This window comes from Haematobia irritans, chromosome 1 (genome assembly GCF_050003625.1).
Source record: "Haematobia irritans isolate KBUSLIRL chromosome 1, ASM5000362v1, whole genome shotgun sequence".
In the NCBI taxonomy this organism is placed as follows: Eukaryota; Metazoa; Arthropoda; class Insecta; order Diptera; family Muscidae; genus Haematobia; species Haematobia irritans.
In genome coordinates, this window is record NC_134397.1 from 96,904,382 (window position 1) to 96,916,484 (window position 12,103).

The 12,103-nt window shown below is 34.1% G+C and overlaps 2 protein-coding genes and 2 long non-coding RNA genes across 5 annotated transcripts in view; 2 read left to right on the forward strand and 2 right to left on the reverse strand.

Annotated features, from left to right (window-relative positions):
* The window catches only part of qin (tudor domain-containing protein qin), a 663,334-nt gene that overhangs the window by 136,404 nt on the left and 514,827 nt on the right, over positions 1–12,103 (forward strand). The window lies entirely within an intron of this gene.
* The window catches only part of LOC142221450 (uncharacterized), a 231,159-nt gene that overhangs the window by 124,629 nt on the left and 94,427 nt on the right, over positions 1–12,103 (reverse strand). The gene's annotated exons all lie outside the window — the stretch shown is intronic.
* LOC142221456 (uncharacterized) lies at positions 871–1,703 on the forward strand. The gene is made up of 2 exons (XR_012718042.1): positions 871–1,274; positions 1,334–1,703. It is a non-coding gene; the product is annotated as an uncharacterized LOC142221456 (long non-coding RNA).
* LOC142221455 (uncharacterized) lies at positions 1,296–1,933 on the reverse strand. Its single transcript, XR_012718041.1, has 2 exons — positions 1,723–1,933; positions 1,296–1,667 (listed from the first exon to the last, which is right to left on the reverse strand). It is a non-coding gene; the product is annotated as an uncharacterized LOC142221455 (long non-coding RNA).

The window sequence follows — 12,103 nt, forward strand, 5'->3', positions numbered from 1 at the left end:
ATACCCCTGATAGTTCATGAGATATATCCGTTCCAAGTTTGAATGATGCCACGCCCAATCATAACCAAGTATAGCCACGGTCTATTAGCAGGACATGTATAGCCAAGGATTATTACCAGATTAACAGTACAACATTGGGAGAGTTTCATGACTGTCGGTCCGTTACTATGGCCGCTAGAGCTATTTTTAATAGTGGGAGTGGCACCGCCCACTTTTCCAATGGATGTGTAGCCTATGTCACTCAGTGATAACGTAGCATTATAATAGTGAAAGAATTTTTAAAATCGGATAAGTATTTAATTAATTTCCATTTTGTGCGATTTTGCCCCACTGTGCACCGTTCAGAATCATCAACACGTTGTTGTTTTTGGTCCAATTGAAAGCTCGCGCAGCACCCATTTTGCACAGAGCTGCATATCCGCATATCCAAATATTGATGACTGATACAAACATTTAGCTTAATATTGAAGGAAGGGCGAGAAACGCCACGGTAGCTTTGTACTCGTGCAAAAAAGCAATAGGAGTGCATTGGCTGTACCAGGCTGTGGTTAGACCTATAATGCAATATGGTGTTGTAGTCTGGTGGCCGGCACTTCAGCAGCCGACAAGTTTAGATAAAGTTCAGTGATAAAGTGATGGCTCCAAATTGGTTGGACAAGTGGGTTTCGGAGTATATTCTAAAGATCTGGAACTTCGAATAGCGAAAAGATTACCTAATCACTGTAGTGTTTTTCAGGTTGAAATATTAGCAAGAAGATAGGTGGCGAATTGACTGAGAAGTAATGTTCCATCAAATGTTGGCATTAATATATACTCAGACAGTCAACCTGCAATAAAATCCTTGGACTCTGTGTTCCTTAACTCGAAAACAGGGGGGTTACTCTGTATTGCGATACGAAAGCAAATGCGATGCGATAGTTAAATGCGTTAAGAGTACAATTCGGTACTCTGTATCACTTGCGCAAACGCTTTCGCAAAGTAAACTGAAAATATGGTAACGCTTTAGCAAAATAAAGCGAAAATATGACAACGCTGGCTGCACAATGTAAACAATAACGAAAATGATAAAAAGAAATGTCAAAAAATTGTAAATAAAAACATTTTAAACAATCTTCCGTTCGGTGCGTGTTCTTTTAAAACTTGCTAATCGTTTATAACAAAAAAGTAATAATTATGGATTCGATAGCGTTATGGTTTGAAGAAAATTAACATGAACGAATTACAAGAAGAATTTTGCGAGATCGGTCAAATATACTCTCCCTAAGTGACCACGGGTAAGAAAATGGAAACTCAAATTATGTGACAAACGTTTTCGAATATTTCATTTTTATAGATTTCGTCTTAATAAAGATGCGTTTATGTATGTATTAAACGCTATTAAAGACGACCTCGTCGTTCCAAATAAATCCACAGCCATTCCAACTCCAATAAAAGTGGCCGCTGCTTTGAAATTGCTTGGACAAGGTGGTTATCTACAAATCGGCCAAGACCATCTTTTAGGACTATCAGAGCAATCTATGTCGCGCTGCTTAAAAGAAGTTTGCGAGGTGATTGAACGAATACTTTGTCCCAAGCACATACAATTTGAGGTAACTGCGGAAGAGACCATAAAGTCTACCAAAGTTTGGAACTGACGTTGCTGTGTCTGTAACTTTTTTGGTTTTTCCCTAAAACAATAAACAATTTAGATACAAATATAAAAATTTAATTGTGCTTACTTACATATTTGTTACTTTGCGATTGCTATTTTGTTTGCGCACGATTTTTGCGATCAACGAACGAGTTTGACATACGCTTTCGCATTATAGAGTGCGGTGATGCCAGATTTGCGAAAACTAGATGCGCAAGGTAGATACGAAAACGAATTACTGAGTACCAATTACTCGATTCGCGACAATTTTTCTTACGCATCGCAATACAGAGTAACCCCCCAGGTTATTTTTGAACCTTATCCCCAAATCATAAGAAAAACAACCCAAATTGGTCTAGAATTTTTTCAAAAACCCCCAACCGAATAGGTACAAAATGGCTTTCCAAATTTTGTGAAAAATGATACACTTTAAGACTTCAACCAGCAAAAAATATAATAATACAATATGTATATCAATTTAAAAGCCAGGCAATACAAAATAATTCAATGTATAAATGCTTTAAATCAAAGTACTTAAAAATAAATCGGTTTTTAAAGTGGATGCATAAAAAAATAAATTTCATTTATTATTGGGCAAAAGAGTCAAAAATGTATAAATCTTCTGCAGTTGCAGTTTACAAATAAATAAATAGTTTAATCGTTTCACTTGTAGGTGTAAAATTATAACAACCGTAATAGAATACTGCCTCCACACCCTCAAAAAAAATCGCTTCTCTAACATATGTTCCAAACATATTTTGCAGGAAGCACATATATTATTGGATACTACCGAAACATTAATATGTTTGTTTTATGTAAACATATTATATGTTTGGAAGCATTTTGAGCCCAAAAATATTATATGCTTGGAGGACTTTTCTCCCCAAGAAGATTGTGGTCATTCCCTCACATAATTTTCACTTCCACGAAATTTTTTAGTTCTTGGCACCTCTTTCTGTAATACAAATAATGTTGAAGAAATTATTCAATTTTATAATTTTTCAAAATTTTACCTTTCGCCTTGACGGAGAATCGAACCGGGAACCATGCAATTTGTAAGCCAACACACTACCACTGGGCTACGTGGGTGTAACGGTCACCAGTAGACAATTATCGTTATAAGTTACATTTATATAGCATAGTTTGCAGCGCCCACGAGACCATGCAAACATAACATTATTTAAAAGAAACATACATTTGTTGGCCACGTGGAGCAGTGGTTAGCATGTCTGACTTGCATGCACAGGGTCGTGGGTTCAATCCCTGCTCCGACCGAACCATTTTTTTTTTTAAATTTACACATTTATATTTATACTATATTAAATTTTTATAATGAAACTTCGAAATGTGGGTTATTAAAGATTTACAGTCAGAAACAGTGCTTGATATAAACGAAATGGACTGAGCTTTTGGATAAAATATTATTTTTTATTGCATAAATAACAATTTTATAACAAAAAACTGTTTTATATAAAAGTTTGAAATTTTGGAAGGAATTCAAAAACTCTAACGAAAGAAGAACGTGGAGTGGAGCATAAACATAAATAAATAAATAAATAATTTTATAAAATACACATAAATTTATTTAGGAGTGAACAATTTTTTACTAGCATTTAACACTATTTTAAATGCATTTACAACTTTCTCTTTACTGCGAATAGTCATTCTAATATTCAAATTAAATAATATTTAGACTTAGACATATCAAATTTTTGGCCTTATCATAAAACTGTTTTCCGCATACAAGCGGTTTCACAGAAATTGCTCTCTTTTGATTATCTCGATGTGTTATGTTGATTTCTGTCGTTCAACCCTCCCGGTTTCCATTTCTATTTCTTTCTCTATACCCTCTCTCTGTTGCTCTCTAAATAAAATGTTACAACATATATATGTTTACTCGAAATTTGTAAATGTATATATGTTTACATTCACACATATTATTTTTATGAAACATTCATGCCCCAAACATAATATGTTCAAACATATTAACATATGTGTCCCAAACATTAAGTGTTCGTTTAGGAACATTACATGTTTGCACTTAAATATATTGTGTTTAAAAATTGTGCCCGAAACACATTTTGTTTACATCGGAACATATGAAAAACATATTTTTCTAACAGTGCAGCGGTTGAAGCGGTTGAACATACGATTTCTTAATTTGTTTTTAGCTATGTCGAACTTTGATAAACGTGTATTACGAGCTGCAAACACCGCTCAGAATCATCAACACGTTGTTGTTTTTGGTCAAATGTGATCTCGAGCGGCACCCATTTTGCACAGAGCTTCCACATATCCAAATATTGATGAATGATATGACCAACACGTTCCTTTGATATCTTTAAGGCATCTGCTATCTCGATCAACTTCATTTTACGGTCATTCAAAATCATTTTGTGGATTTTTTTGATGTTTTCGTCGGTAACCACCCCTTTCGGGCGTCCACTGCGTTCACCGTGTTCATTTCACCACGCTTGAATTTTGCATACCAATCAATTATTGTTGATTTCCCTGGGGCAGAGTCCGAAAACACATTATCAAGCCAAGTTTTTGCTTGCACCGTATTTTTTCCCTTCAGAAAGCAGTATTTGATCAAAACACGAAATTCCTTTTTTCCATTTTTTTTCACAATAACAAAAGTTGCTTCACAAAAGACGCTCTATCTCACAAACTAATTGACTTACAGACGTCAAATTTTGACACGAATCATTTGAAGGTTGGTACTATAAAAAATAATATGCATTTAATACTAGCGACGCCATCTATGTGTCAGACCGGGGACTTATCAGCCAACCTGTTACAGAAGATGGGAAATTGGCTACTGAGCACATCAAACCATTTACCACATTAGTTTAATACTCGAACCAAACGCGTTTACGACAAGTATTGACATAGCATTAAAATGCAAATAAAAAGAAATTAAGAGCACGAAATAAATTTCCATAAAGGGGAAAATGTAATTTTTTTTTGTTGTTGCCTAAAATTTAACATTGTTTCATTAAGAAAATTACATTTTTCATTTCAAAAATAAAAACGAAAAACAAATAAAAGATTACAAACATGTATTAAACTGATCTGGTAAATGCAACATTTGGTATGACGCAAGCCAATTTCCTATCTTTCTCAAATCTATAATTTTTGGCTTAACCAACAGAGGAAAAGAACCAACAATAGCAAAACAAAACGAATGAAAAAACAAGTAAGTAAAGTCCAAATTCGGGCGGAGCCGACTATATTATACCCTTCACCACTATGTAGACAAACATTTGTGTTACCATCTCAACTATTTCAAATTTGCTGGGAGCTATATAAAGGTTTGCATTTCCACACCCTCAACAAAAATCGCCTCTCTAACATATGCTCCAAACATATTTTGCAGGAAGCACATATATTATTGGATACTGCCGAAACATTAATATGTTTGTTTTATGTGAACATATTCTATTTTTGGAAGCATTTTGAGCCAAAAATATTAAATGCGTGGAAGAATTTTCCCCAAAGAAGATTGTGCTCATTCCCTAACATAATTTTCACTTCCACGAAATTTTTTAGTTCTTAGCACCTTTTTCTGTAATACAAATAATGTTGAAGAAATTATTCAATTTTATAATTTTTTTAAATTTTACCTTTCGCCTGGACGGAGAATCGAACCGAGGACCATACAGTTTGTAAGCCAACGCACTACCACTGAGCTACGTAGCTGTTATAGTCACCAGAAGACAATTATCGTTATAAGTTACATTTATATAGCATAGTTTGCAGCGCCCACGAGCCCATGCAAACATAACATTATTTAACAGAAACATACATGTGTTGGCAACGTGGAGCAGTGGTTAGCATGTCTGCCGTACATGCAAAGGGTCGTGGGTTCAATCCCTGCTCCGACCAAACACCAATTGTTTTTTTTTAATTTACGCATTTATATTTATACTATATTAAATTTTTATAATGAAACTTCGAAATGTGGGTTATTAAAGATTTGCAGTCAGAAACAGTGCTTGATATAAACGAAATGGACTGAGCTTTTGGATAAAATATTATTTTTTTATTGCAAAAATAACAATTTTGTAATAAAAAACTGGTTTTGGTATAAAAGTATGATATTTTGGAAGGAATTCAAAAACTCTAACAAAGGAAGAACGTGGGGTCGAGTATAAACATACATAAATAATTTTATAATATACACAAATTAAATAATATTTAGACTTAAATTAAATAATATTTAGACTTAAGCGTATAAAATTTTTGGCCTTATCATAAAGCAGTTTCCGAAACAACATATAAGCGGTTTCACAGAAATTGCTCTCTTTCGATTCTCTCGCTGTGTTAATTTGATATCTTTCGTCAACCCTCCCGGTTTTTATCTCTATTTCTTTCTCTATACTCTCTCTCTCTCTCTCTTTCGCTCTCTGAATAAAATATCACAACATATATATGTTTAATCGAAATTTGTAAATTTATATATGTTTACATTCACACATATAATTTTTATGAAACATGCATGCCCCAAACATAATATATTCTAACATATTAACATATGTGTTCCAAACATTTAGTATTAGTTTGAGAACATTACATGTTTGCACTTAAATATATTGTGTTTAAAAATTGTGCCCGAAACACATTTTGTTTATATCGAAACATATGAAAAACATATTTTTCTAACAGTGCATATACAAATACTTTAATGGAAACAATTTTTTGTGCTTCTACAAGAACTCTAGAATTAAAATTTAAATCGGCTAACGCCCTGGGATTAAAACACAATGTTAGTAAAAAATATGGGAAATATGAAGCTAGAGAAATTTTAATGAAATTGTACAAAAGAGATTTAGGTTTTTTCAGGCGATACATATGTATTCGAGATATAGGACAATTAGTGTAATATTTACAATTTTGCTACTCCGCAGTGGCGATTTTACAAGGATATTGATTAGATCTCGCCAATATATGTGGTCAAGTGTGGGTTGTGATATATTATTTGGTCTAGTCGGGCGACTTGGAGCCTTATTTAAAACTCATCCGTTCTGTGGAAATTTTGGCATTGCAGTGTGTAGGATATGGCTAAGATATGGGGAAATCATCACAGAATTTTGTGTAAAGTGTGAGAATTTTGGCCATATTTGTATTCTCTGTGGAAACTATCCAGCCAATGGGAGGAAAATCCCAATGAAAATGGGTCTAAAATATGAAACAGTCTACCATATTTCCCCAACTCTGGTGTACATATATATGGGAGCTATATATAATCTGAACCAATTTTGACTAAATTTGACATGTGCGAAGTTTGAAGCAAATCACGGCAAAACCCTGGATTTCGAGGCCATATAAGTTCAAATCGGACGAAAGATATATATGGGAGCTATATCTAAATCTGAATCGATTTTGACCATATTTGGCACATACAATAGTATCGTTAAAAGTACCGCTTGTACAAAATTTGAAGTAAGTCAGGGCAAAACTCTGGCTTTTGAGACCATATAAGTCCAAATCGGGCGAAAGATATATATGTGAACTATATCTAAATCTGAACCGATTTTAACAAAATTTGACACACGATACTATTAAACGTACCCCTTGTGCAAAATTTGAAGCAAATCACGGCAAAACTCTGGCTTTTGTGGCCATATCGGACGAAAGATATATATGGGAGCTATATCTAAATTTGAACCGATTTCAATCAAATTAACAAGCATTGGTAGGATGTCAATTCTATCCTATGTGCAAAATTTCTCGAAGATCGGTAGTGAACTTTGGCCTCTGTGGTCATATGAGTCTAATTCGGACGACAGATATATCTATATCTGAACCGATTTGGCTGATATTTTGCAAGATTTTCGAGATTCATAAAATATCTGGATGTACGGTATTTCAAGAAAATCGGTTGATAAACACGCTAACTATGACCACATCGGGGACAAATATATATGGTAGCTATATCTAAATATGAACCTATTTTTTTCCCAAAACCAATAGCTTGTCTCTGTCCCAAGAAACGGCCCTATGCCAAATTTGAGGACGATCAGACTTAAATTGCGAGCTGTACTTTGTGCACAAAATTACATATACAGACAGACGGACGGACAGACAGACAGACGGACATCGCTAAATCGACTCAGAATTTAAATCTAAGCCGATCGGCATACTAAAAGATGGGTTTATGACCACTATTTCTTGGCGTTACATACAAATGCACAAACTTATTATACCCTGTACCACAGTAGTGGTGAAGGGTATAAAGAGGAAGCGCGCTCAAAATAAACCCAGCCAACTACACTCAAATCGATGATTTGACAAAGTGTCAAGGGAAAAGAGATATGTTTTGCACGAATTTATTTCGGCATAAGCTGGCTATCATGTAAAACCTTTTTTCGGAAGGTTCAAGTGTGGTTCATTGTTGGGTTTAATGAACTGCCTGAATTTATTCTGTTAATTGGTTGATAGTTTTGCTGCAAGTAGAGGATGCTTTTTTCCTCTGTTGTTTAAGCTACACTTGTAGTTTAGTCAATGCATGGATTTAAGCTGAAATCAGAAACAACAACAATTAATTAAATTTTCTAAATGAACCAAAACTGTTTACCGTATTTTGATTGTAGCAAACTTAGGTCAACAATTTTGTTTATAAAATTCAACTTTTAGCTTACGTTCCAAACCAGGGATCCGGAGCGGTCCATTTTTTTCGCTCCGCTCCGCTCCCGCTCCGGAGAAAAAAAAACCGCTCCGCTCCGAGAAAAAAAAAAATCGCTCCGCTCCGCTCCACGCTCCGCTCCGCTCCTCTCCGAGAAAATTATAGTACAAACATTGTATTATTTGTTCAATTGAGTTTTATTTTATTTAGAAAAATCGGGCGGTACATATATGGGAGCTATAGCTAAATCTGAACCGATTTCGATGATTTTTTGCACATATAGTTAGTGCTATAGAAGATTACATTTAGCCAACTTTGAGTAAGATCGGTTGATAAATAAGGGTTTTATGACCTAAAGGTGGGTATTAAGATCGAGTTTAGCCGCTAAAAACGTAATTTTTTCACGATTACTTTTCTTTAATAATCCATTTTAAGGAATACAAACTTTGTGAAAATTTGCTTTGGGCTTTTCCCCATCAAGTTATAATAAAATTTGCAACAAATATGTATAATTTCATGCATTTTTCTTACTGATTTAGTTTTCACTTTAGCGATTTTAGCGGCTAAACTCGAACTTAATACTCACCTTAATTTGGCAAAATCGGGCGATACATATATATGGGACCTATATCTAAATCTGAACCGATTTCGATGAAATTTTCAGACTTAAAGGGTGATACAGAAGATTATTTTGTGCTAAATTTGACGACGATCGGTTAGTAACAAAGTGCAACGTGACCCCATTTGTCGAAATCGGGCAATACATATATATGGGAGCTATATCTAAATTTGATCCGATTTCTTCCAAATTCAATAGCGTTCGTCCTTGTGCCCAAAAAAACTCCCTGTACCAAACTTCATCAAAATCAGTTAATAATTGCGACCGGAATCCTGTGAACAACAAATACATGGATAGACGGACGGATGGACGGACGGACACCAAGCGCTAGATCGACTCAGGAGGTGATTCTGAGTCGATCGGTATATATTTTATGGGGCCTAAAATCAATATTTCTGGTAGGCACATTTTTTGGCAGATCAAACTTATTATACCCTAACCACTATGTGGTTTAGGGTATAATGACTTTAAAACAATGTGTTGAATCATTTTATTAATTTTGAAGATTTTTTCAGAAATATTAAATCCATTTTGACTTCATTAAAACGAAATTTTCATTCATGTTAGGATACACATTTTTATGTCGAATCACTTAGCTATAAGGACACACAGACTTCATTGAAAAGTTTAGAGACTTTTAAACAAGGAAAAACTTTTTTTCAGAGAAATACGTCTTCTATTCTAAGCAAAATTCGTATTCGTATTTTAAGCATGTGAAATATTTGGCCTCCCGACAATATTCTTTGCGGTGCACCATCTACTATTTAATATGTGATAGAAACCAAATTTATGAAAATGGACCAAAATGGACCAAATTCTGTTTGGTCCGACCATCGGACCAAATTTAAAAATTAGAAATCTTTTGAACCAATTTTGGTCCGCTCGGACCAAAACGGCAATGCTGATTGGAATTGAAAGTCTATACTCAGAGTAGAAGTAACTACTCTCCGAAAGTTTTTTTTTTTGTTTTGCAACAGACGTAGAGAAGAGGTTTTGTTATATTTGTAATGTGTGTGTGTGTGTGTATGTTTATGTTTGCAACAACCTCCATCGAAATCAGTCCGTGGTATACCTACGAATATTCTTACTCAGATCTAGTGTTACCTAATTTCGCTTTTTTTCCCTTTATTGTAAAAATACATATTCGAACAGCGTTTTTAAGAAATGTTCGTTCTCAAAAAAAGTAGATAACAAGCAATAATACAAATCAAGTCATTATTTTTCATATTGAAACTATCCATAATTTTCATTAAATTTTCGAGAACTAATATCAGAAATAAGAGAATGCTAGGATATAGTACAATAGTAAAGCAAATATGAATGTCCTTACACTGAAAAAAAAGAAATTTTCTTAATTATTAAAGTCACGTTGACCTTACCTCAAAAATTTTATCTTTCATGTTATGATACACATTTTTAAGTAAAATCACTTAATTATAAGGACATTACAACTTCATTCAAAAGTTTATTGAATTTTGGACGAGGAAAAAAACTTTATTTTAGAGAAATGCGTCTTCCATGTTAAGCAAAATTTGCATTCTTATTCTAAGGACATGAAATCTTTGACTTCACGACAATATTTTTTTCAGTGTAGAAAACTAAAACATTAAATATAAATAAGATCGTTTAATTGCATTTATTTGACGTTCATTACAAACATCTTTGTAGTAATACGGGATGAAATTGATCGAAAGTACTGTTGTTACTTTTACAACACATACTAGAGATATATTTTGACATTTGCCGTTTTTGAAAACAATTACTAAAAAAACACGTTGTGTTTTCCCCAATGTACGTACGTACAAAAATACATATCGTACATTTTAAACGTTTACTCACACTACGCTAAGTACTATCTATATTTGAAATTACCTACACAGTGTAATTTCAAAGTTACACATTTCATTCAAGTAATATTTTATTCGGAGCGGAGCGGTTTTTCATTTGGAAACCGCTCCGCTCCCGCTCCGCTCCGGATTTAAGAAATGCCGCTCCCGCTCCGGCAAAAAAAGGGCTTGCTCCGCTCCGCTCCACGCACCGCTCCACGCTCCGCTCCGGATCCCTGTTCCAAACAACCGCTTTTACACATACATATCCCCCCTCCCTAATGTCACGTAAACACTGCTTATTTCTGGCCACAAGAGGATGGATATTTCTAACGACACCGGCTGACAATCCATCTGAGATTTGTTTTTATGAATTTTGTTTTAAGATGTCATTGATTTGGCCAAAACACAATCTCCAGTAGAATCCGCTTTTTTGTTGTCTTTTTGTGGTCTTTGGCTCCTGCGGTGTTACTTTTTTATGGCCTCTGTGAATGCTGAAGTCTAAATCACGTTTATCAAATATAACAAAAAAAAAAAACTGGATAAAAGTGAATGTGAACGAACGGACCTACATTTTGCAATCGAGTACATTCTGGTAGCACTCCACGTCATTGTGGCCATTGTAATATGAGTTACACAATCATGTGGGCAGCATGAATACATTTTCCAAAATTATTTTCTGGAATCCAAAAATGGACGAAAATATTGGTTAATATATATGAGCTTTGAAATTGCATGCAACTCAAAATAATTTCTTGTAGCATATTGAAATCATATGGTTAGGAATACAAACATTAAAATATAGCTGGTTTGCCTATCAAAATCAGCATTTTTAATTCGTCGGGCTTGTAATCATTTATAAGCCCAACAGCGGCTTGACTAGGAAGTAGAAAGAATATGCCTATTATGCATGCCAAATTTATTTGAACTCGGTTCAGATTTAGATATAGCTCCCACCGACTTACACCCATATGACCACAGAGGACAAAGTTTTACTCCAATTTACATGAAGTCTTATACAGGGAATATAACTATTATTCCAATTATGCATACCACATTTGGTTGACATCCGTTCAGATTTATATATATATTTATAATTTATAACAAAATTTCATTCCGAATATTTTGAAATTGTGCACAGGGAGTAAAATTAACATTTTACCAAAGTGTAGCAAAGGTGGTCAAAATCGGTTTAGATTGGGACAAGGTTCCAAATATACATGTTCTTCCATTTTGGGTAAATATGCAAAAGTTTTCAAACATTACTCAAATTTCTAAACCTTAAATTTTAAATCCTAGAAGTTTAGAAGTTTTTTTTTTCCAAATCGGTGGACCAAAATAATCAATGAAAATGTAATCAGAAAACATATGAACATTTTTGTTAATTTTATTTGATTTGT